Below are 24,357 nucleotides of genomic sequence, written 5' to 3'. Positions count from 1 at the left end.
GATCTGTAAAATTAGGTCTATAAATAACTTCAAAGTTAGTGGGACAGATCAGTGTTCCCCTCCCCCCCATGATATCCCACTTTCTTTTTACAGGCTAGCTTCACCACTAGCAGTTTCACAATAAAAACATACTGTACATCAATACATTTCCCATAGCATCAGGGAAGAATCATTTTCCATCTGACTCTTCCCACCTGTGCTCGGAAACCAAATTGACTGTGGAAAACTGGAACCACAGAGCAAATCAACAGAGCAAACAGTGGCATATCTGCTATTCAGAAAACAGAATAAAATCAAAGTAAAATGAATTACCCTTCATCCTAATTCAGTGTGCTATGAATAGGTCCCAGCTTTCCAGGATAGCATCTCCTAGATGAAGGTTGTATACATGGATAACTCTTCTGTTGCCCCAGAACTGGTAATACTCACATCAGCAGGGAGCTCCAAAGGAGCAAGTCTTCAGGGAGTTGGGGTACTCTTTAGTGTGTATATTGTTAGTTGCAGCAAAGTTGCTCAGATAGTATGTTGATGGAGGCCACATAATTACCAAGATGGATGTTAGATGGACAGATAAGTATGTAGAGGACAGACATATGTTGTTATTCATTAAAATATGAGAAAGTAACTAAGGTAAGGTGCAGTGCCCCCACTTAAAATTGGGTGACTGACTTTGAACAGAATTCAATAATTTAATAGAGATCCCACCTTTTCTTTGCTATGATAAGATTGGAGAAAGATGGATATGGCAAGATTCTGACATGCACTTCAAACTCTTTGTGCTGTGGCTCAGGTGCCTCGATGGAGAAAATTTTGGTTCTCGTTGCTCCTCAGCAGATAACTCCTTTGGAAGAAGGGAGTTCTTCAATGGCATAGGGTGGGCATCTCCTGTGCCAGCAGCCCACCTCCAACCCACCATAGGGAACAATTTGGGGAGAGTGGTTCATATTGATGACTGGAAAGTTGAAGAAGCAGTATGGTAGAGTTCTACAACACCAATCCTCCATTGACACATCATTCATCTGGGCCGATATACCCATAGTGTAAGTGAGAGCTGCTGCTAGGCTGGGGTTAGCACAAACTAGGCCAAGAAGCCATAACAGAGCAGAGCTTAGAAGCAAGGAGAGTCTGTTCCATATTTAAAAAATAGACCAAAGCTGAATTTGATTTTTTTGTCCACATTTTTCTCCTTACCTGTATACTTAAGTACATGAAACAAGAAATGTTATGCTTCACACTGTGGATGGCTACTGAATTATTAAAGATGAGTGTTTGTTATGAGACTCAGAATAGCAAAATGTTGTTGTTTTTAAATAGGAATGTTTATAACTTTATTTTCACTGCCACTAGTAAAGACATTTGTAGATAAAGAAGTTCTCAGGAACTGCTTCCTGGGAGAAATAATCCCCTTTAGGTTTAATTTCTTTCTGAAATAGCTAATACTCTGCCATTGTGCAAACTGAAATAAAAGAGAATAGATTTATAACAAAAGAAAGTAGAAGAAAAACAATGGTTGAAAATTGAAATCAGGTACTGAGCAAACAAAGAAATAATAAAGCATAAGCAGTTTTTACAAGACTGTATACTAAAGGGGGATAGTGATAACAATATGCCCTGAACTTAATACTGTTTATCCATAGCTTCAGTACAATCGACATATGCCCCACTCCTCAGCAGTGATAAGTCAGGGCAAATGAAATGATGGACTATGCTGATCAACACCAGCTGAGGATTTTGCTTGCAGTACATCTGCAGCCAGATCTGTATATAGCCTTCCATAGAAGCACTTGTGGTTTCAGCTCTTAATTGATGCCAGCTAGTTTGCTGACCCAGGACTAAGACCTACTCCCTGCTGAGTCATTTGGCCTTGGGAAAGCTAGCCAGTATCTTTTACATATCCATATTATCAGAACAACCCTACTACTTGAACCATCCAAATAGTTAACCCTCTGTTGAGTAACACTGGGTGTTTGGGATATGGGAGGTTCAGATAATCAAGTTACTGCTTGTAAACGAATAGAATGCAACAGGATGTTTTTTCTTTGTACTATTTATTAACAACAATTTTTAAGTCTGGATTTATTCCTTCAGGATAAATAGGCCCCCTGCCTGCAAATGAGTTATTGAATTATCTACTCATAAGAAAAAGACATGGCTTGTTCCCATGGCAACAACAGTCCTGTGTATTCATTCCTTTCTTTCCTGTCAGTAACTGCTTACAAGGGGGAAAAAACAAACAAGTTACATCAATGAGAATGCTAATATTTATAGATTTTAATATTATTTCTCTGGTCAGTCCAAATGAATGTTTTTACAAAAATCTAGCATCACTAGAAAATTTAATTTTAATGTCTTTTTTTTCATCCTTGTTGACAGGCACCGCCCTTCAAAGAGTTTATTTTATCTCTTCTATTAGAAGTTCACTCCAGTGTCACTTCTGGCAGAAACTTAAAACTCAAAATACACAAGAACCAGGATGTCTAGTCTTGTCTTGCAGAGATAAGATTTATTATAGAGAGTGCAAAGAAGTACAAACATTCTGCTTGCTGCTTAGAATTAGGGATTTTCACTCCTCAGACCTCCTAATTGGAAAGGAACCAAAAATGTAAACTGAGAGTTTACCTTTCCCTTACCGCTGTGTGGGAGCTAAAAATCTGTAAGGTGCTGAGCATCTTCATAGTTTCCAAGGCCAGAAGGGACCATTGTGATAATATAGCCTGGCCTACCGTATAACACAGGCCACAGAATTTTCCCCAAAATAGTTCTGTTTGAATTAGAGCATATCTTTTAAGGGAAAAATCCAATCTTTATTTTAAAATTGCCAATGATAGAGAATCTACCACAAACCTTGCTAAATTGTTCCAGTGGTTAATTGCCCTCACTGTTAAAAATGTATACCTTATTTCCAGTATGAATCTGTCTACCTTTTACACAAATGCCATATACATAGATAAAATAACCTCTTTACTCCTACTCAAGAGTCTCCTATTTAGACATCCCAGGATCTCATTTCCTCTTCTGGGCATAGTATTGCACAGGGCACTCATGTCTAGTTGATTATCCATTATAACCCCCAAGCCTTGTTCAGAGTCATTGCTTCCCAGAAAAGATTTCCCATTTTGTATTTATGACCTACATGCTTTTAATCCTTGACGGATACATTTCCTTTGTCCATATTAAAAATATACTTTGTTTGCTTGTGTCCAGTTTACCAAATGATCCAATCATCTTTCATGAGGCCTGATTCTGCTCTCCCTGAAATAAAGGACCTATTAGGTAAAGCTAGTGAATTTTCCTTCTGTCAGAGTTCAGGATAATTGCACCCATATTCCCTCTCCATGGTCCCTCAAGGGCACCCACTCTAGTCTTCCAACTCCTCAGCTATTTCCGTTTTTGGGCAGGCCCTTGCATCTCTCTACTTTTGACCCAAAGGAACTTTAAAAGCTTCAGTTCCCTGCCCACACTATGTTATTTTTCTGCAAACCAGGTAGCCTGAAAGGCCACTGCCTGTGCTTTGATTTCTCTCAAGAGGCTATGCTCAATGCATTTCCCACGTTAATAGGGTACCACACAAAACTCTCACCAAGCACATTTATTCTTGCAGTGAAAGCATTACAAAAAATATATTTGAAACAAAAACAAAAAACCCTACACATATCCTAAAAAGCTTATCAGAAATCACCACAGCTCCATCCTTGAGTTCTGGTAGGTGTCAGTTCTTCAAAATCCACAACTGTGTTTTCCCCGTGATTTCAAGTTCATAAGTGCCTCAGATTCAGAACCAGAACCCAGTCTGGGCAGTTCAGCTGTTTATTTATACAGTGTGGGCCTTTGATCTTTTCTCCACGAACAGGTAATCAGCAGACAATGACCCACTCCTCAGGGTTTAGATTCAAAGGACTAGGATTTTGCATAAACAGTTGGGGGTGATTTGCAGTAACCTTTCCCTAGGTATTTCCCATGAAATCCACTTCACACTAGCTATTGACATAGTCCATTCTTCTTTTTCACATTTTCAGTATAGTCCATCCAACTCCCAGGCCTTATATCATCTCTTTCCCCTAGAGAAGTTATATGCAAGCCCACAATAATACACAAATTTTGTGTTTAATACACTGGAACCAAAAGATACTTAAATTTAATTCAATAAGGAGATGTAGGAAATTGCCATATCTGTCATGCTTGCCAGTGCAGAATTGTTCACTTCATTTTTTTTGTGCTTTGTCCACTCTGTTTTAATTTCCCAAGCAACAGTGCATCCACTACTTATTAAATTAAGTGCAGATATTTAAAGGTATTTTCTGAAGTGATTGGTATTCAGCATCTCCCATTATGAAATTATGGCCTGATTTTTCAAAAGAAATCACCTGACTTGAGCTATTTGGATAATCTGGCCTCATATGGATGTTGAACAATTAGAAAATCTGGCTAATATTGTTGATAAATGTTAAGTTACTTGTAACATGGTAATGATTTTAGTTGGGGATGAAAGAAATTTCCAGAGAAGCTCCATCCATTGATTTCAAGTATCTTTATATTCCCCATTCAAGCTGGGTGAATGCCTTAAAGAATTTCCACAAATATTCAGTTGAACAAATAATCAAATTCACTTGGAGTGCATTCACAGCTCTTTTATGTTTGTTTTCTGCAGATATTCTGGTGAATGAATTCACTGACAAGAATATTCAAAGGAAAATTCACTAAGTGAATATTACAAAACATTAACTGTGAATTTTGATCTCACAAACCTGAATGTTCAGCTTAAAAATGTGAGTGTTATACTGATTGAGTTAAGGCCCAGACAAATATCAGTGTCTACTCAGAACTCACCACAGTAGCTCAAATTGTTTGCAGAATCATTTAGTGAAGATTTTCAAATAAACAAATTTGAGAGAATCATTATCTGTATGGAGAGAGAGGTTTCACGGATGGAAAAAACCACTATAAACTATTCACTCAGGTATACCCCCCTTCATTAACACAACATGAAAATGATAAGCTGTCAGTGAAGCTAGTGAATTGTATTACATGTTCTGTCAAAAAAATCCCTTCCCTCTCATTTACTTGATTACATCCATTTATTAATGCAAGTGATTTCTACTCCACTGTTAAATAAATTTGGGGAAAAAAATCAAAGCCTGTTTATGACACAATATATAAAAAATGTGCATGTAGTCCTACTGGCAATTACAGTAACTTTCTTCTCTTGATAAAATCATTTCTTGCTTTAGATGAGGAAACGGGAAGGATTCTAAGTGTAACTACTCTGATATGGCTATTTCAGAGGATGCTGTCTATAACAATGCAGCAAAGATGGGGGGAAATGACAAAATTCTACAGTTGCCATCTACATTGCTGAAAGCGTAATTCTCATTCTTGACAATGTTACTCTCTTTTGTCACCCATTGGGATATGTCACCTTTTTAAATTCAAAGATGTTAATAGATGGGCATTTTTATTTTTTTCACATGACCCAGATTGCACCATGTACTCAAGAGGTATGAGTAGAAATTAATGATAAACTGGAGGCACTCTTACTGAATCTCTGGCATATTTGAAATGCTAGATGCAATACAAGGAGGACAGGTGTGGACACAGAAACAAATGCTTCCACATCTGCATAGGAGGAGTTGTGTATAAAAAATCTCTCCTTAAATTTATCTCTGAACTGATACCTACCAAATATCTGACAATGAAAATATTGAGATGAGTAAGGCACTAATTGAATGGTGGGATAATTGTCAAATAATTGTGGCTGAATTGTGGACAAGACATAGAAAATTGTGGAAAACTAATAATGAACTTTTATTAACTGGGGCAATTTTAAAAATCCAGAGAAGACCTATTTATTTAAGAAAGTGATATCAACTCTCAAGTATTATATTATGCCTGGTAACTTTTTTGAAAACTATACATTTTGCTGCAACTATATTACAGTCATTAATGCATGAGGTTGGACCCTGGCCACCAGTCACACCGGGCTGACAGTGGGAGCCCGGGCCATCAGCCTCACGCATGTTGGGGCTCCTTGTTTCAGCCACTCGGCTGACAAAATTGTAGTGGAAGCCTAATATTGCAGGATCGCAATATCATAAAATATGTAGTGACTTAGAGATTAAGGTTTATCAGAGCAAAGAGTCATGAGGGCACTGTTACCTAGTTCTCATCCCTTCTCCTTTTGTTTGCCCCAGTCTGTTGTGTCTCCTCATTTGCCTAGATTATAAACTATTTGAAGTATGGACTATTTTATTACATGTGTTTACAGTGCCTCATAAATGGAGACTATGTAGTAATTTAATCATTATGTCTAAATGAGCAAGAGTCTGAAGATAGCAGTAACCAGAGCAGTTAGCATTGTTAGTTCTGAAGCTCCATTAGAGTTTCCTTCCCAATTGCATTTCAAACTCCCAGCACCTAATCATTAACATCCAATTGGTAAAGATAGTGTTAAATGTAAAAGAGGAAGGCCAGTTTCTTCCGAAGCAATCCAAGCATTTGAGATGAGACAAGTGATGCTGGCAAGCCACCAAAGAACACAGACTTAGAATACAAACAATGAGGACAAGTACTTTTGCAATCTGGTATTTTTCTAGTCATCACTCAAATAAATCTTGGAGGCAGTTGAGCTCAGTTACTGTATTTCTTATTACATTTTCCTCACATAAAATGTTAATCTGCACTACAAATTTATGAAAACAAACATGTAAGAATGTGTTCTCATTTAAATTGAATAGAATCATGTACAGCTCCTCACTGATGTTTGGGCCCACGGACATCCAGTAAACTAAACCTCTTACCACTAATAGTACATTGGAAAAGCTTCCAATCTGATATATCATACCAAAGGAAGTGTTACAGGAAACCTGAAGGTTTTCAGAAAGTTTCCACAGTAAAGATTGCAGGGGGTGGGGAGAATTACAGGCAGGTCTCTTTTTTCCATCTATCCAAACTCTTCTTAGGGTTCAGATAAGGAGTAAAAACAATTAAATGGGGATGAAGCCTTGACTGAGAGGCTTTCAACAGTATTTATGTGTAAGGATTAAACTACTGGAATCACTCCACGGTACAAAACAAGTAAAAAAGATGTCATCAATCTTCTCACCCAGACGTCTCCCCTGCTTTCCATTGTCTAATTACCCCCCTCCCCCCCCAGCACTTTCCTCTCTCAACACTAAATATACTCTCATTAATCATAATCACTAATCTCTTTGCCCTATTTACTGTCACTAAGTGTTAACGTTAACTGGTTTGATAAATGCTGAACTGCTATCGCAGCAACTCTAATACCAACATATACTGGGCCACCTCTTACACAACTTTCTTTTCTCTCGCCACTTCCTTAAGTTTCCATTCACTTCTGTGGTTCTTGTGTTAAAAAATGAATATTTCAATAGTAAAGCTAAATTAAGGAAATCATACCTTCCAGATACACAGTTGTATTGCTAAACTCAACTATTATATAGTTGGGACAAATATGAGACTAGCATTTTAAAAACAAAATAAGTCTTAAAAATGTATATCAAATTGAAATGGTTAATCCTCTCACAAATGGAGAAAGAAAGGGAGTCCAGTGATGGGAGACCAACCTCTCACACACATAATGTGCTACATTGCACAAGCACTAGCTGTATAATGGCTGTCCGGTGAAGTGAATAATAAGCATCCAGTAAAATTATCTGTATTCTTTGAATGTTCTATTGACTTACAAATATCCCAAGGAGCCTGAGAGACTGATTTTTCTTGTTGTGTCTCTTGAATGGTAAGAACTCTCAGGATCTCTGACCCTATATGCCTATGGACAACCCACATCAGTGACTGGATCCCCAGAGACCACAAGCAACCGCTGGGCAGACGGAAAACATGTTGGACCGATCTCATGATAAAACACTTTGGCTAGAAATAGAAAGAACGTGCTCACAACAAAATAGAATGGTGTGGCATTGACGTGTGTTCGTGGAGGGATGGATGAGGACAAGCCGGATAAAGGTGATATACCTGTTCTTGTTTTTATTCAGCAGCTGTTGCCATTCAGCTGCACTTACTGATTTTACCATTTTGCACTATGTTACTGACTGAAGTTTCATCATCTTAGTTTTCCCTGATTGCTGTTGTGATGGCTTTGATTGCCACTCATATACTATTTCTGCCTTTGCAGCAACAGTGGTGGAATATATGTCCTATGTTTTTACAGATACTGAGTACTGTATTTTTGTCAGTAAACATGAGGAGAGGTGAAGGAATGTTAAGTGAATTTAAAACCAGAAGTATTCACTCTTGTATACAGTAGTGTGAAAAATTCATGTCTGGTGAAAAGTCATATGTTATCATTTATCTCAAAATTTCTATTTAAAAAAAGGAGTTTGTTTGTAAAAAAAAGTCCCATATTTTTGCTTGAGGTAAAAATTTTACTATGAAAATTGCACCTAAATATCACACTGACTGGCACTGTGTTTATATGTGATAGTTCATAAACAATGGGATATTACAAAATTTCATGTTAGGGAAAATCATGACAACCTGGTCCAGAGAAATCATTTGTGAGAAAAACACTTTTGTTCTCTGTCCAAAATGATGAAAGTTTGCAGTTGTCCAAACAACCTGATAGTTTCTCATAATTCTATTCTTCTAGTCATAGTGGTAGACAATTAGCAATTTCTGAGCTGAGTGAAGAATGACTATGTGAAAGGTCAAATATGTGTTAGTGATATTTAATGATGAACATATCAGCAAATAGAATGCATATCAGCATCCTTAAACCACACTTCCAAGAACAAAATCTATGCTGCAGCATAGGTTTCTATGCAGGAATAAAAATGTATAGCTTCAAGTTCTTGAGGGCATTATTCCTATGGTCTTCTAGGTGCTTACATATTGATTATTTAATAATTTGTTTCAGTATCTTTCCAGGTATCAAAATTAGGTTGACTACTCTATAATTCCCAGGGTCCTCTTTGTTCCCTTTTTAAAGATAGATACTATGTTTACCCTTCTCCAGTCACTTGGACCTCACCTTCCTCCATGAGTTCTCAAAGATAATTGCTAACAATTCTGATATTGCTTCAGTTAGCTCCTTTAAAACCCTATGTTGAATTTCACTGTGCCAACTTGAATACATCTAATTTATCTAAATTTTATTTAACCTGTTCTTTCCCTATTTTGGCTTGTGTTCTTTCCTCAATGTTGTTAATATTAATTGTGCTGAATATCTGATCATCATTAACTGTCTAAATGAAGATTGAAGTAAACTAGGCATTAAATACCTCAGCTGTCTGATGTTATCATTTATTAGCTCTCCTTCCCCATTAAGAAGAGGATCTATACTTCCCTTTCCTTCATTTTTCTCTTGGTCCTAATGTACTTGAAAAACATTGTCTCATTGCCTTTTGTATCCCTTGCTAGGTATAACACATTTTGTGCCTTAGCTTTTCTGATTTTGTCCCTATATGTTTGTGCTAATCTTTTGTATTGTAACGGGTTTGGGACTCACCACCTGGTGCCTCCTGCTGGTAACTCTGGGAATTAGCTCACTTCCAGTGGCTCGCCCCCTCCTGGTGGTGTCCTGTCTGTTGTTCTGCCCTCGGTCGGCATCTCTGGACCCACGTTGCTCCCTGCTCGGTGGTGTCCTCTTCGAGGCCACTGCCCTCCAGCAGTGCCACTTAGTCCATCTGCATCCCCTTCTGGGGATCGATAATCAGCAGTCCCACTCCAACCTTCAGGTGTAACCACTCACCTTCAAAGTCTAATCCCTCTCGGCAGGGATCTGGCGTGGTCTATAATGGCTGCTCCCTACAGCCAGTGGCTGGATGTACTGCAAGGAGAAGGGAGGGGACCCAGGCCTGCCCTCTACTCTGGGTCCTGGCCCAGGGACTCTCTGGCATCAGCCTTGCTGTCCTCCTCCTTTTCCTCCTCCATCTGTTTCCCTGGGCCACTTCCCCTATGGCCCCTTGCACCCACTAGGCCCTTCCCCTCAGGGCCTGCAGCCTGGTGACTAGGGGCTAGAGCCTTCTAGCCTCCCTGAGCCTGTCCAGCACTGCACTGTCCACGGTGCTAGTCTCCCCCCCTTCAAGACTGACCTTCTCCCTTCAAAGGCCTGAGACAGACTGACTGCTCCTGCTCTGGGCAGCCTTTATATACCTCTGAGCCTGGACTTGATTGGCTGTCTACAATCTGGGCCCTGATTGGCTCCCCATAAGCCCTTTTCTAATTGGCTCCTGGGCTGTGCAGGCTCCCTGGCCTGCCCCAGCCCACTCTCCCAAGGAGTGGGGCAATCCGCCCCATTACAGTATTCATCATTAGAAATTCATCCATGTTTCCACTTTTTGCAGGATTCCATTTTTTAAAAAAAAATTATTTTCAGGTCATTAAAGAGCTCCTGATGGAGTCATATTGGCTTTTTACTACGCTTCCTGTCTTTCCCTCTAATCGGGATAGTTTGCAGTTGTGCCTTGAGAAATGGCTAGCTCTCTTGAACTCCTTTTTCCCTTAGATTTTCTTAGTACTCTGTTTGTTAGTCTGCTTTTTTGAAGTCCACTCTCCTTGCTCTGCTGCTCTCTCACTCCTTCCTTTTCATAGAATTGTGAAATTGACTAGTCACTTACAAAGTCTTTCTCCTGTGAAGTCAATGGGAGTTTTGACACTGATTTTGATGGGAGCACAAGTTGCCCTTAATGTTTGTCCTGCAAAGCTATTGGAGAGAAAATATTGGGTGGGGGAGGGACAAATAACATTGCAGAATAGGTAAAGCCATCTGTTTACCTCTTCAAAGAAAAACAGATATTTTTTTAAACAAGCAATGAAATTAATTGGTTTTAATTCAAATAAGTACCATTAGTTATTTGCATTTTCTCATGTATTGTTATAAAATATGGTTCAAGGTCATTTAATCATCAGTGATTTTCAAGATAGTACTCTGTCTTGTTAGATTTCATGGGGAAACTATTCATATTCCTTATCAGATGCTCATTAAAACATGCTCCTACAGTAACCTTGATTTCTTGTAGCCTTCTCTTCAAAAAGCCTTCTGTTGAAAAAATTTCCCTTTTTATATACTTTTGAATTGTAAACATTTGTTTTGAATTTAATACATATTTAATTTTTATAGCTAGTTAATTGCTGATGTTCTAAAGGCAGATTGGTAGAGGAGTCACCTTGAAGTTTTCTTGCATGTACAGCTGAAGTCTGTTACTGAAGACTTAACGACATATTCTTTCTCGCCGTGAAAGATACTAATTACCTTTTAATTAGGTGTTTCAAAAGGGTGCTGAAGAGACTCACAGTGATTCAGACAGTGAGAATACAGGAAATCATTAATAATGTTTTCTTTTCAAAACTTCGAGTGTTTTCTTTCTTTGATTTTTGTTTCTGTTCAGCAATCTACAAAGAAAAGAAAAGAAAAAAAAAGAACCCTAAGGAATATTATACTTGACTTGAGGGGGAAAACCCCACAGACACAAACAAAAAAGAAACACTTTTACATGCTGAGAACAGCAGTTTATATATATTTCTGACTTGAAAGCTAGGAGATAACACATCTGACATACAATGCTGTTGTTTTATAAGAAATTTTAATATAAGGAAATTGTAAAAGGAATCTAGAACAATTCAGTTGCAGTTGGATTGATTTTGGTGTTAATGGCTGAATGTCATATTACAGCAAAAAGAAAAAAAATACTTGTCAAACATAAAATGTGCAGTTAGCCTGCATTTTGGCTTTGATGTTTGTTGAAATTGTCAAATTTGCACTGAAAATACCCTTCTCAGCAAGGGCATAGAATTTTACTGTAATCACCTACTGGCTATTGCTTGGATTAGACTTTAGTAATGGCCACATATGTTTCCTGTCAGATAGAAATTTAAAAATTGTATATATGAAAGCTCCTTTGCTGGCAATTGTCCCAAACCCCTCTCACCTTTCCAGAGATGTTGGGAGGGGTAGGGGGAAGAAGGAGGGTAAGTGTTCATAATGCAGAGGGGGGAATTCATGGGATCCAGGGCCTAATGCAACTCTCACTGCGGTCAGTAGGAGTCTTTTCATTTATTTTAATGAGTACTGAATCCGGCCCATCATTCTGAGTGAGTCTGCATATTTTCCAGGAGGAGATTCCTGTGGAACTGTAGGGAGGACAAGGGCATGGAGGGCAGCTGCTCCTGTTAGCAAAGGAGATGGATATAGCACAGTAAGTTTAAGTTAAAATATTGAAAACATCAAATATTCAAAATAAACTTAAATTTCAAATAACAAGTGAGTTATTAGAGATACTGGAAACTTCTGTTTAAGAAATTATGTGCAGTACATGCAATATAGCAAGTGGAATGACAACATTTTTCATAAGTGAAATATATTTTCCCCTTGGGGTAGACCACCATTTGCTTTAATTTAATCAATTTAATTAAATGAAATAGCAGTATAATCCCTCAGGCAGGATATGCTTCACTTATGAAAGTGTTCCATCAGAAAAAAAATGAAATTTGAGCTTTTTTTCCCTCTCAGTAGATGTGAAGAACGTATTTAAATACTAACTGCCGGAGCTAATGCAATTTCCCAGCTATGTTAAAAATGGCAGCTTGTCCTGCTTTTGTGGCACAGAGGCAGAATGAAAGAGTGAGCACAGTAAATATGTTTGCATAAAAAGTTCTCTTTTTATTGTATACTATATAATTTCAAAGATTAGACTTCTCAGTAAATTTGAGCAGTACCGTATTAGTTAATGACCAGATGTAAGTGGCATACTAAAAAGTCTCAGAAGCATTTAGATTTTCTTATGAGTTTGATTTATTCTAGAAGTGCAGATGGAGGGATCTCACTGTGAGATCTTTCTGTTATTCAACAAATCATTATGTAAGTGTTATAGTTTTTCCATTAATGATGAAGAGTGTTGAATAGACTTATTTTACATTTAGATGATTGTTGGTTGCAGTGTAAAGATTTTTATTGATTTCATAGTTATCATTTCTGCTATTCATATTTTAAATTGCTTTTTAAAGGCAATCTGGTGGGAGGAGGAGTAAATGTCTACATTAGGAGGCTCCAGAGTTCTTTGGACACCATGAAGGGAGGATAATTTATAACATTTTACTAAGACAGACTTGGAAGGCTAAGTTTTCAAAGGGTTTGCACTACTAAATTGGACACGTGTCTGAAATAAAAGATGCAAGTGCTCTTGGTGTCCTCTGACCATTTTTAAATATAGTACAATGTTGGCTTTACTGAGTTGTGCCTGCCAGGAGGGGTGTAGTAACCCATGACCTAGAGAATAATCAACCTGCCTGTTTTCAAATGGGCAAGCCTGAGGGAAATTGAGAACTGTGACTCCAAAAATGTGTGGCAGAAATTGTACTAGGTATTTCCACCATCAGAAGACCACCTGCACTGATTGATTTGAATCGACCAGACGAACAGGGAGTCATCTGGCACCACTTTGAGGTTGCTCAGAAAACCCACAGCAAAGTGTTCCCAATTCACATTAACTCAATTTAAGGCATAGAACTGACGAGAAAAGGGAGGTGGAGGAAGAGTAGAGGAATCAGAGGTTGAATTACAGCCCAATCAGATCCCTTGCAATGGCATTTGATATAGTGGATACAGAGGGTGTATGGGGAAGGTATGAGAGAATTCCAAAGTACCTTGAAAGCTTTTTAAAACTTAGAGGAGTTCTAAAAAGTCTCACACTCACCCAAGAGCAATGCTGTATCCATGGTTGTTATGCTGGCATGTCTGGCAATCCAGGCAATTCCAGGAAGCACATGGGGATACCAAAAATATCATACAAACAAAACCTATTTGCACCTGGCTAGAACAAAATGACAGTCAAGCATGGAAATAGTAAACTGTTATTGCGCTCCTTTCCTTTGCAACAGGCTTGTGGGGTTCCCGTACTGAATGGGCTGATCTCTTCTGTGCTCTCTCCAGCACTTATAAAGCTACACCGCACCATTTTTATCACATGTACATGACTTATTTAAAATACTTGCATTTTTTTAAAAGCGCAACATAAAATGAACACATAACACTCTGGAGCAACACTAAACTGTTTGAATATATAGACAACAACTGTTAGAAGAAATACCAGCCAGATGGAGACCTTCACAACCGGTTCTGGAGGAAGAAATCTGTAAATAAAATATGCTGTATAGTACCGTATAAATCTTAGACAGAGGGTGAGAGTCAGAAATCAGAAGGGTCCAGCTGGCAGAATATCGTTTGTCAAATTATAAATTCAGTTAATAATTCTTACTAGTTAGACATGTTGTTTGATGAATGATGATTATAGACCATATTTAACCAGTTCTATGGTAGAGGGAGAACAGACACCTGCTATGGGTGACTGTGTGTGGCTGCCTCAGGTTGAGGTAAATGGGTCTGGAATTCTGAAAAAGAAAATATCCCATACAGTATATTACAAGTTACGTGAGCTAACATGATGTCTTTTCCCATGTGCCTACCTACTCTGCCCACCCTCTCCCCAGTACCAACATTCCCTTAGTAATGAATGGTGCCTTAGTACCAACAGTCAGATGGTACTAGTGTCAAGGAGAGATTGCTTGTGTATTCACCAGTCCTAGAGCGACCCAATCCTGATGAAGCTGCACCCCTTGGTGTTGATCTGGCTCTGACAAGAAACAAAAGTACAGTTGCATATGATTCTGTCTGATTTTTCTGAAGCTGATGCCGATATTGAACCTGAATGGTATTTCTGGATTTAGGATGATGTCTCATGATACCCCTGATTTAGTGTTCCCTGTACCATGAGGGCATGGGCCCATCTTGGATTTCGATTAGGTGCATTTTTAATGCACCGCTCCAGCCTATGAAATCACAGCATTGCTATTTTCTCTCACTGCTGTACCTGTGTGGTGGTGCTCAAACAAGTAGGGAACATGTGTTAATGATTGCTATTTTTAATGTATGGTGTTTGTTTTCTTCTTGCCCTTTTGCAGTCCTGATCCTTCAACTTCCTCTTATGCCAAAGTGTTTGGTTGAATGGGTCAGGGTTCCTCTTTTGCCCCTGTTCAATATTAACAATTTCCCTCTCTTGCATACTTTTGCCATGATGTATCTGGGCTGGAGTGAGGAGCTAGTGTGGAGGTCTCCGCAAGAGTGGCTACCACTTAAATCACTCTCCTGAATCCCCATGCCAAAGTGTAGCAACAGTACCCTTTCCTTATGCCCCATGTGCATTTTTAGGAAAACAAACAAAATCCAACAACACACGTTAAAAGTTTTGACACCAGGACACATAGAGAATCTGGTCTCTGCATAAAGATTCAATTTTGAATATTTTAACATTTAACCTGCAGGGTATGCACTTCTGTAATATTGCTTATCAGTATAAGCTAAAGTGATTTATTAAGAATATATGTGGGGTTACAAACTTATTGGCTCAGCAGAGTGGACAAAACATGTCTATACTGCAACTGGATAGTGTCACTAAAGCAAACATAGCTAGATCAAAGCTAGCTCAAGTGACAATAGCAGCCAAATCATGTCAGCAGGGGCAGCAGCCCCTGAAGTATGTCCTGTATACATGCTGCCACGTGTGCACCATAACCTCACTGCTATTGTTACTCGAACTATCTTTTATCTAACTAAGTGTGCTATTATCATACCTTCCAGTGGTAGTGTAGACATACCCAACAAGAGTTACTTGTGGACCATTAGTTTGAATCTCCAGCAGATGGACAGTGTTTCTGTCATTACCATCTAAGGACTCTTCATTTGTGATTGCAATCTAATTTCTAAATGCACCTAACAGAAAAACTACCATCAACAAAAATCATATGGATAGAGTCATATAGATCAGTGTTTCTCAAAGCCGGTCCTCTGCTTGTTCAGGGAAAGCCCCTCACGGGCCAGACTGGTTTGTTTACCTGCTGCATCCACAGTTCTCCGCTCCAGGCCAATGGGAGCTGTGGGAAGCAGCGGCCAGCACATCTCTCAGCCAGCGCCACTTCCCGCAGCCCCCATTGGTCTGGAGCGACGAACCACAGCCAGTGGGAGCCACGATCAGCCGAACCTGTGGATGCGGCAGGTAAACAAACTGGCCCGGACCGCCAGGGGCTTTCCCTGAACAAGTGGTGAACCAGCTCTGAGAAACACTGATATAGATGATGGAACACATGGAATGTTGCTGTACATATTCTGTGGGCTAAAAGTAGATTTCCTTTCCTACTTCCATCAGCCTGGCTTGGCACTTCTCAAGAGCACTAAATTAATTTTAAATATCTAAATTCTATGAATGGAAAACTTGCTTTTCCTGTTTGTGGGAAATCTGTTGAAAATATAATGAAGTAAGTTATATCACGTGACTCATTCTTCATGCATAGACAACCATCTTTGACATTTTATTAACAATTCAGTGTATGAGTCAAAAAAACCATTTATATACCTATAACCATATTTATTCACCTAATATAATAGCATTAGGAGAACTCTTATGCTTCTAAATATCAATTCCTTATCTGTATAGAACAGAAGATCTAAAACTTCATTCTCCATTTAATGCCCCTAAGATCAAGAATAACCTTGACTATTCGAGTGTAAAAATACGTAATGAATATATCTTGCCATCTTTGTATTAATTACATGCTCTATGTGTGCTTGTGGTGTCCAATCTATGGAAAGCAATTTTGTTCTTTATTTAGGCTTTCTGAATGATGCACATATTAGTATAATAGGCAACATACTGAGATGCTAATAGCTTTCCTGCAGGTTTGTTCTTTGTAGCTAAACCATTTTTAATATAATTTGCATGATTCCTATCTAGCTAAAGACTCTCTCTTGCTTTGAAGAAGGGCTTTCTGACTGGGGAAAACTTTAAGATATATTATAATTAAACTTAAATCCATTTAACTTTTGTGCATTATTCATAATTTCCCTTCCTTATTTTGCTAATTATCAAAGATATCTGTGTTTAAATAAGAGACTTCTCCCTTCCACACCAATTTTCTCCTACTTTTAGACTGTGGAGAAATCATAATGTCTATGTTCACAATTTCATCTAGGATTAAACAATTTTGATGTTACATATTAGAGATAATGAAACTAAATTACAAGATCAAATACTGGAAGAGGATCAGTTGTGCTAGAGAAAGTTCTTCTTAAAACACAGACCTCTCAAATAGCTTTCAACAGTGAGAAGAGATCTGTGATATCTTTATCTTTTGCTCTCTCAGTGTACTTCCCAGCACAAAAATCTATTTTTACCTCTCTAACTTATTGTCTCAAACTGCAATCTCCTTCAGCAGTCTCTCTTCCTCTAACACACACCTACTGCAAAAGCTGCAGGAGTGATATCACGACCATAGTTTCCCACCTTGTCGCTTCTAGCATTTTACTCTTCAACTGAACTGCAATCCGTTCATCTGTTTCCTCTCCCTCCATGTTCCCTGTGAAACTGGAAGGGTGTATCTAGTGGTGTTCTGCAGAAGGGTCTGCCTTGGGTCTGATACTATTCAATATTTTCATTAATAGAGTGGAGTGTATGATTATAAAATCTGTGAGTGAGACCAAGCTGGGAGGGGTTGCAAGCTATTTGAAAGACAGGATTAGAATTCAAAATTGTCTTGATGAATTGGAGAATCTGTTTAACATCAACATGATGAAATTCAATAACTTATATGCTATGAAGTGCACTTAGGAGGGAAAAATCAAATTCACAAATACAAAATGGGCAATATGTGGCTAGGCAGTAATACTGCTGAAAAGGGTCTGTGGGTATAGTGGATCAAAAATGGAATACTGTATATGAGACTTGGAAGGTTATTGTTCCACTCTGCCCACTGGTGTGGCCTCAGCTTGAGTATTGTGTCCAGTTTTGGGCACCACACTTTAAGAAAGATGTGGATAAACTGGAGAGAGTTCAAAGGTGAGCAACAAAAATGATAAAAGGTTTAGAAAACCTGACCTATGAGGAAGGCTAAAAAGAACGGGGCTTGTTTAGATCTCTCAATGATTACCTGTTCTGTTCATTCCCTCTGGGGCACCTGGCATTGGCCATTGTCAGAAGAGTTTGAGTCTCAACTGGTATTCTCCTCCATCCTCTCTGTGGAAGGAAAAGGTCCAGTTAGAGACCATAGAATCATGGAAGTCAACGAATGGCTACGCAGGTGGTGTCGGAGAGAAGGTTTTTGATTCTTTAACTATGAGATGGTGTTCCAAGAAGAAGGATTGCTAGGTAGCGACAGGCTCCACCTAATGGCATTTTGGGCTGTATAAATAGGAGCATTGCCAGCAGATCGAGGGACATGATCATTCCCCTCTATTTGGCATTGGTGAGGCCTCATCTGGAGTACTGTGTCCAGTTTTAGGGCCCGCACTACAAGAAGGATGTGGAAAAATTGGAAAGAGTCCAGCAGAGGGCAACAAAAATGATTGAGGGCTGGACCACATGACTTATGAGGAGAGGATGAGGCAACTGGTATTATTTAGTCTGCAGAGGAGAAGAATGAGAGGGAATTTGATAGCTGCTTTCAACTACCTGAAAGGGGGTTCCAAAGAGGATGGATCTAGACTGTTCTCAGTGGTACCAGATGACAGAACAGGGAGTAATGGTGTCAAGTTGCAGTGGAGAAGGTTTAGTTTGGATATTAGGGAAAACTTTTTCACTAGGAGGGTGGTGAAGCACTGGAATGTGTTACCTGGTGAGGTGGTGGAAGCTCCTTCCTTAGAGGTTTTTAAGGTCAGGCTTGACAAAGCCCTGGCTGGGATCATTTAGTTGGGGAATGGTCCTGATTTGAGCAGGGAGTTGGATTAGATGACCTCCTGAGGTCCCTTCCAACCCTGATATTCTGTGAGTCTATGATCCTAAAACAGAATACTGAGCTAGATAGACCTGTGGGCTGACCCAGTATGGCTGTTCTTATGGTCTTGAAAAAAGAAGAATGAAGAGGAAGCTGATAAATTTTAATTGTGTTCAGGGCTCTTGCAAAGAGGACAGTGGTAAGTTGTTCTTCATGTCCATTGAAGGTAGGACAAGAAATAACAGACTTAATCTGCAGCAGGGGAGATTTAGGATAGATATTAGGAAACCTTTTCAGCAGTGGTTCTCAAACTTTTGTACTGGTGACCTCTCTCACATCGCAAGCCTCTGAGTGTGACCTCCCCTTATAAATTAAAAACACTTTTTAATATAGGTATCACCATTATAAATGCTGGATGCAAAGTGGGGTCTGGGGTGGGGGTTGACAGATCACAACCCCCCATATAGTAACCTCGTGACCCCTTGAGGGGTCCTGACCCCCAGTCTGAGAACCCCTGCTTTTCAGCTATAGAGATAATTAAGTACTAGAACAGGTTACCAGGGCAGGTTTAGGCATCCTCATTCTTGGAGATTTTTAAGAATAGGTGAGACAAACATTTCTCAGGGATGATTGAAAAGTATTTGGTCCTGCCTCACTGCAGCGGTGATGGACTGTATGATATCCCGAGAACTCTTTCAGCCGTACATTTGCATGATTCTATGTGGCTGTCACCAGTGTTCACCCAGTCTCTGTGTTGTTTTTTTGTTTTTCACACAGCCACTTAATACTTCTCCTTCCTTTCACCTCAGTGCCACAGCTTTATCCTAGGTTAATCTAACATGCATCTTAGTGACCTCTCAGATATCAGTGTGTCTTTTCACCTTCAGCTCTTCACTGATTTCTCTCAACACTTTGGTCATTTTCTTGACTTTATCTTCACCAAGAACTGATCTTAGTCTGATCTCTTATGTGATGTTTCACCAGGCCTGCCCCACTATGGAGGGAAGAAGGAAATGGTTCCAGTGGGAACTCCATCTGCAGCCAACCATAGCTTTTGGAGATGGGCCTGTGCCACCTGACACTTAATCTGAGTTTCCTCTGTCTCATATCCATGTTTCTTTCTTCAACAGTCTTTACTCCCTCTGTACCCACTCCATGAATCTTTTTGACCTCCAATTTATAAATACTGTTTCTTCAATTACATCCACATTTTATAATAAAATGTTAACATAACGTTAGAAACATTTTAGTGGGTGCTTTGTCATTGGGGAGAATCTCAGAACCATAGAAATCAGAGATGAAAAAGAGCTATTTGGATGTTAGATCCATTTCCAGAACCATGCAAGACTGCTCTCTAAAGTACATCTTATAGTGCTTTACCCTGTCTACCTTTAGTACTCCCAAGCAATATGGCTTCCACTATTTACCATGGGAGAAAATCAAGCAGGTGCTTAGGCTGCAGCCCTTTCGTAGGTGCTTTGGAGCCTGTATTCCCCTAAATTACATACAAAACAGGGAGACAAGGTGGGTGAGGTAATATCTTTTATTGGACCAACTTCTGTTGGTGAAAGACACAAAATCAGCTCTGCGTAAGCTCAGAAGCTAGACTTTTTCACCCACAAAAGTTGATCCAATGAAAGATATTACCTCATTTACCTTGTCTCTCTAATATCCTGGTATCAACATGGTTATAACTACATGCAAACACAAAATAGAACTCACACAGACTTTCCCTGCAACTTCCATGTAGGATTCTTGGATGTCAGAGCATGCACTTTTGGCATCAGGCAAATCAAATTACCAAAACCTACTCCCTGTTGATGGTATATCTATATACATGGTTACCCACTATTTTAATTGCTCTACATTAAGCTATAAAAGACTGCTGTATAACATTTTCTTACACATCATATCTGTATCTGAACTGTGATATAGACCAACATTTTAGTCAGTTGTACCCAGCATGATTAGTGTTGGTTGGCCTGCTATGCTATGTTTTATCTTTTACACTGTTAATTTTTACCTATAACAGATATAACATCTTTAAACGATAACTAAAAACTCTATTACCTATATAACACCTATAAACAGGTGCCTTACTTAGTTCTCTAACTTCTCTATACTTTTGGGTCTACTGCCAACTATTCAAGTTGTTATTGTAGAGCTAGCAAATTTTTTCATAAGAACATATCATTCCTGATATATCTGGTGGCCAAGATTTTCAAAAGTGACTTTTGATTATGGGTGCCTCAATTCCTGGGATCTTGATTTAAGGCAGATTAAAATAATCTGATTTTTAGAGGGTGGATGATCATCACTTTCTGAAAATCAGGCCTCAATAAAGTGTATTTACACTGGTTACATTTGAAAATATTGTTTTGTGTCTGTATCTCTATTGATATTTATATAATAAGATGTGGGAGCATGGTAGAAAGAGACTAAATGTCCTGTGTTACTCCTGAGGGCATTCTGTTCCAAAAAATTAAAATTCTGTGTACAATATTTTAAAATTCTGCAAAATTCTGCAATAAATGCGGAGGCTTCAGCATGGCAGTGGGAAGCACAGGCCACTGGCTGCACAATGGTTTGAGATCACCCTGCAGCCTTCCCACCCTCAATCTCAGGGACACGGACTCAGTGCTGAGGCTGCACCCGATCCTGACATAGCACAAGGCCTGGGCCTGCCCCAGAAACATCCTGGGGCCCTGCCCTCTGTGCCAGGTGCACCACGTATTGGGCAGGCAAGCTCAACAAGACAGGATCCAAGTGTGGAGGGATTCAGGTGTAGGGTGAGAGGATTCTGTGTGGACCAATATAGGTACAGGCAGCTCACTGGGGAGTCTAAGTGTGGGGGGATCTGAATGCACAGAGGCTCATTGGGGAGGGGTTCCAGGTGCAGGGCCAATGCAGGGGCTGCAAGGTTAAATTGGTTGAGGCTCAGCGGAGGGGTCTGGGTGTGGGGGTCTCAGCAGGGGAGTCTGGATGCTGGGGAAGTGGGGGAGTGGGGCTTGGTGATGGGGTGGGGGGCTGGGTGTAGCTAATTGGGGGTAAGTGGCATGGGGGTCTGGATGTGGGGGCTCAGGGTGGTGAGGAAATGGGGCTCATCAGGCTGGGGGTTTGAGTGCAGGGAGCTCAGTATGGGGTGCTCTGGGTGCAGGGGTGAGGATCCAGAGATAGGGGTCTGGGTGCAGGGGGACTCCAGATGCAGGGGTTTGGGTTCAAAGGGGTAAAGTTCAGGTATGGAGGGCTAAGGGAGTTCTGGATGTATGTAGTGAGGTTTGGGGGGCAAGGTGTCTGGGTCTGGGAGGTCTGGCTGCACGGGACTTGGGAGGATGGGAGAGCCACTCCCTGTACAGTGACTCCTCTCCCCGCAGCTGAGGAACAATGGTGGCAAGAAGCAGGGGAGGATGCTAAGTTTCCTGCAGCTAGGGGAGATTTTGGGGAGTAAGTCTGACACAGCCTCAGCAACTCCTTGCAGGGGAAGAGGAAGTCCTATCCTCTCCTGCCTCCAGCCCAGCCTGGACTAGCAGTTGATCCTGGCTCAGGGTAGGAGTCAGTGGCTAGGGAGTCCTGACCCTGCAGTGATTTACCTCTCTACTGGCTGCTCCAGGTGCCTGAAATGATGTACCTGAGCAGCTATGGAGTAACGTGTCACCGCTCTTGCAGCTTCCCTTTGCTTCCCTGTCAGAAAGTCATTTTTCAGCAGGGAAGCAAAGATATCTGCAGGAAACATGAATTCTGTGCACATACAATGGCACAAAATTCCCCCAGGAGTAACACTGTGTATTTGTAATAAGTGTTCTGTAATAGTGTTATTCAGTTGACTTTAAAAGTCTGATAGGGTATACTTAGCATTTATAAAGCACTGTTATAGAGCTAACTCATTCTCATCAGACTTCACCTTTCCAGGAAGGGATTATTATTATTATTTTGCAATCATAGAAGCAGACACATGTTTTGTGAGTTGTAAAAGGCAACAAAGTGAGTCACTGGCAGAGCTGGAACTTCTATCATGCTTAATTTCAACCATGTGCTCAAGTGCTTTCCTGAATAGAGATGTTTCCCTGTCTAATTCTCTTTTTGCCCTGCCTGTAGATTCAGTACTTTAATTTCCAACATTAAAGAATATTTTAACTGAATAAAAAGAAGAAATATCACAACACCTGTGTAAAAAAATTGAATTCTAGATTCTGAATTTCAAATAACAAATGAGGGTCAATGAAATTACAATACAAAAATTACTGAATAATTGTAAACAAACAGATTTTTTTTCAAAAAATCACAAGCTGTATGCTAGATTTCCTGTAAGCTGTTCAGCTGCACTGCAGGCTATTTAGGGCTGTGCAGGTCCCCCGGCCCTGCCTAGCCCCTCCGGAGCTGCCACAGAGAGGAGTCCCTCCCCTGGCCCGGTCTGGCCCAGCCCCGCCGGAACTACCACAGCAGGGAGAGGCACAACTCCCTCCCAGCCCACGTGCTGCTGTGTGGGGAGAGAGCTGGGGCAGTCCTCTCTCCCCATCATAGCCCTGGGGCAGCCTGCACCCCACAGCCCCAGCTGGAGCCCTCATCCCCCATACCCCAACCCTCTGCCCCAGCCCTGAGCCCCCTCCCACTCTCTGAACCCCTCTGCCCCATCCCACCACATGATTTTTATCTCCATATTGGTGCACATAACAAAATTCATTCCACACATGTGTGAGAAAAATTAGAGGGAACACTGGCTGTATAGTAACATTCCAGAAACTAAAGAGATCTCATTGAGTGAATTACTCATTATGAATTATTAATTCAGCTCTAATTCTTATATCAAAGAGGTCCCTGGGTCTATGTTCTTATATTTCCTTTGAACTTAAGAAAATTTAGCAAGGCTTTAAAATATGATTTGCTATGTATTTTTTTGACCCTTATTGTATGTAGAATCAATAGATATGGATTAATCAGTATGTAAGTTTATTGGGTTTACATTAATACTAGGTCACTGTTTTACAGTTTATTACTCATCCTGATTAGTGAAACCAAGGAGTTAATGGACAAAAGCTTATATGCTCCCTTCCTGTGCCAAAGCATGAGGCTGGGAAAGCAGTATTGGAAAAATGTGGAGCTCTACTGATTCATTCTCTTCTCCAGTGTGCAGCACCTCTGGGAAGAGGGTACTATCTGAAAAGGCATTAAATCACCTGGGATCCAAAGAGGCTCCCTAAGCCCAGAGATCACCATAGGATGTGTGACTGGACTCTCTCTCCATATGCTCCTGTAACTATAATGCCATTTATGGTAAGCATTTATTGTACTTTTTCCAATTTTAATATTTTTTTTGAGATGGGGCAACCACAGTTGCATTCAGCATTCAAGGTGTGGGTGTACCACTGATTTATATAGTGGCATTATGATACTTTGTCATATTCTTTATCCCCCTTTATTTATTTTTCCCAACATTCTGTTAGCTTTTTTCTGACTGATGCTACACATTGAGAGGATGTTTTCAGATAACTATCCACAATGACTCCAAGAATTCTTCCTTGATTGGTAACAGCTTATTTTGACTCCATCATTTTGTACTGATAGTTAAATAATATTTTCCGATGTGCATTACTTTTCATTTATCAACATTGAATTCCATTTGCC

Source organism: Chelonoidis abingdonii, chromosome 1, assembly GCF_003597395.2.
Source record: "Chelonoidis abingdonii isolate Lonesome George chromosome 1, CheloAbing_2.0, whole genome shotgun sequence".
NCBI classification, from domain to species: Eukaryota; Metazoa; Chordata; order Testudines; family Testudinidae; genus Chelonoidis; species Chelonoidis abingdonii.
Note: the sequence above shows the minus strand (reverse complement) of the source record.